The sequence below is a fragment of the Sinohyriopsis cumingii genome, chromosome 17 (assembly GCF_028554795.1).
Source record: "Sinohyriopsis cumingii isolate HCF-2022 chromosome 17, ASM2855479v2, whole genome shotgun sequence".
In the NCBI taxonomy this organism is placed as follows: Eukaryota; Metazoa; Mollusca; class Bivalvia; order Unionida; family Unionidae; genus Sinohyriopsis; species Sinohyriopsis cumingii.
The window spans coordinates 79,925,825-79,928,978 of NC_142977.1; positions in this window are offsets into that span (position 1 = coordinate 79,925,825).

Consider the following 3,154-nt stretch of genomic DNA (forward strand, 5'->3'; position numbering starts at 1 on the left):
CTCACCCATCCATCCACGTCATGCCAGATCAAAATGCATACGTCCACAATGCATGATCGCTAAATGGTGTTCTGATATAGTACGTATTATTAGAAACAATGTTTATAGGAAACAGAGCGGACATGACAGCTTGGTAATTGACATATTCCAAGAAACTCACATGGAAATTACTTATTCTGTCTGTTTCCTTAAATATTTGCCTCTGGTACATTTCCACAGGAATGGGGCAAAATCATTACTTGTCCGTTATATAAGACACACTCAGTTCATGATCCAAACATTTACAGAGGAATTCCGTTAATACAAGCGTTACTTAAACACTTTGTTGATTTTTCGAAAGCTTTTGATTCCCTATTTCATATGAAACTTTGGGTCTCGTAATCAAGGAAAGGTATTCATGATAATGCATGCATGTGCTCAGATCAATATATCATGGTCAGAAATAATATATTAAAACTTCAAAAGGTATAACATTGATGGTCTTGTCAAGTATGTACGAGACAGAGTTGTGTTCTTAATCCAGTTTTAGCCTCCTTATTATATAATATCTCACTGACTCGATACGTGTAGAATGTCTTTGATGCATCTTTATAAATGAAAACAGATAATATTTAATCGCTATTTTGTATGCCGATGATGTTTCAAAGAACACAGAACAGTGATTTTATTGCAGAAGTAAACATACATTCATGATGACTTTTGTCAAAATTCAAACATGCATATCAATCTAGATAATAAAAAAATCTTTATTTAGGAATGGTGAAATTATGTTTCTGTGTGTGTGTGTGTGTGTGTGTGTGTGTGTGTGTGAGAGAGAGAGAGAGAGAGAGAGAGAGAGAGAGAGAGAGAGACAGACAGACAGACAAACAGACAGACATAGAGAGAAAGAGACAGAGTAGTAGTGGTAGTAGTAGTGGTTTTAGACATCAATTGAAGGGGGGTGTCTCTATGCACAAATATAGGAGTTTGATTTTTTTTTCCTCCAAAGTGATATCGAGTACAGCCAAATATACATCGACTGCCCAGGCTCATAAATCTATTGAAGAGATAGAAGTCTGGGGCTAATAGAAGTATCAGAACAAAGTACAACACTATATTTGCAAGGATATCTTAACCTTTCACGCTCAAGGAATAATGCCGATGCAGTTGGAGTATACCTATTATGTGCACCTGTTAAACACGGTGCATTAACTTTTGACTACGTTTAATTCACGTGGATAAAACATATGTTCTTATAATTGTTATCTGCTATTAACGTGTCTTGGTGACAATAATCCTATTACAGGGACAACACACATTTAGAAATTACTATATTCATAAGGGATTGGTTTCGTATCGATCAAGCACAGTATGGGAGACATTACTTTGTTCATAAAGATATTTCAACAAGAGTTAAATATAGTATGGTACAAAAACAGTAGAGTGAAGTTATTAGTTCAGTGCAAGGAAGTTACAAAAGATTTAAATCGTTGCGAAATTCTGAAAGATTTATCTCTAGGACTTACATTAAATACAGAAATGCAATTCTTAGAGTTTGCTGCTCCAGTCATAATTTAGCGATAGAAACAGGATGACATAAATCTGATACAATCTGCATATATTGTGAAAATAGTGCTTTAAGAATTGAATAAGATAAACATCGTGTTTTCTTAAGTAACGCATACTTGGATATTTGACAAAAGTAATTAAATGATAAAGGCAGCAGCCATTATAAGCTATTTGATGAATTTGCGGTTTAAGTCAAGAATGTCCTCCAGACATATTTGCTCTATTTTTTAATGTCACTTTCAATACAGATTGCTTTCTAGACATTTGGTCTGAATGTATTGTTATTTCTATTCACAAAAAATGTTTCTGTAAAAACACAGAATTAAAGAGCTTTCACCCTTTTCAGTGGCATTAATTGTTTACCATGATTTTAAATAATACGTGGATTGCGAACTCATTATATTTGTTCATAATTCTAAATTGTTTTGTATTGTTTTGTGCTTCTGTTGATGTTGCTGACACGTTTGAGTCTATTATACGGAATATTTTATTGTATAGATTACTTAAGTTGGAACTAAGAGGTATATATGAAATGTTGTATATTCAATTCATAAAAAATTTCAAAATTATAGTGAAATTCTGTAATTCCTATTTGGCTGAAGTTGTATATGCAACTGGGGTGCGTCAAAAGGGAATGTTTATCCCCGTTCTTATTTTCTTTGTTTATTAATGCCATTGAAGGAGAATTTATTTTTAGTGATGTTCAAGGTGCTGACCTAAGTATACTACAACTTTTTATTATTTTAAATGCAAATGATCTAGTAATATTTTTTGAGTCACAACAGGCCTGAAAAAGGGTATAAGTGATCCGAGTACATATTATGACTATAGCCGTTTAATTTAATACAAACAAAACGAACAATATGGCTTTCCGTAAGGGTGAAATAATAGCGGATCATACTTTATTCTTTTATAAAGGCAGAGAGTTAGAGGTCATTCATAAATTTGTACTTCTTGGAATTATCTTTACAACAAGGGATCCTTTTCACACTTGTTTAGTAAACATTATGCTAATATATATATATATATATATATATATATATATATATATATATATATATATATATATATATATATATATATATATATATATATATATATATATATATATATATACCAGTTTGAAAACGAGACATTGAAAGTAAACAGTGAAATTTTAGACACACTAAGTTTAACATTTCACAGTTAGGGGTCAGATGTATGGAGATTTATTAAAGGAAATGCTGTTGAACGGTTGCATTTAAATTTCCACAATAAAAATTATCTGGGTTTAAAAAGCCCTGGAAAAAATTAGAATTCCCTAGTCGTGGACGTATTAAATAGTATTAGTTTGCGGAAAGTGTGAATAAATCTAGCTGTTGGGAACGTAAAGGTTTACGGGGGGTGGGGGTGGGGTAAACAAAAGCTGAACTGGCAATCGAGAATAAGAGAATCTTCAGGGCCAAGGTTATATAGAAATTTTGTCATTCTAGTTTTACTACAGGGAGTAAAATTAAGGATGTGTACCACTACATTAATTACTGAATCAGGGAGATGGAGTGAGCACATTTCATCCCACATGGAGTGAGCACATTTTATCCCACATGGAGTGAGCACATTTCATCCC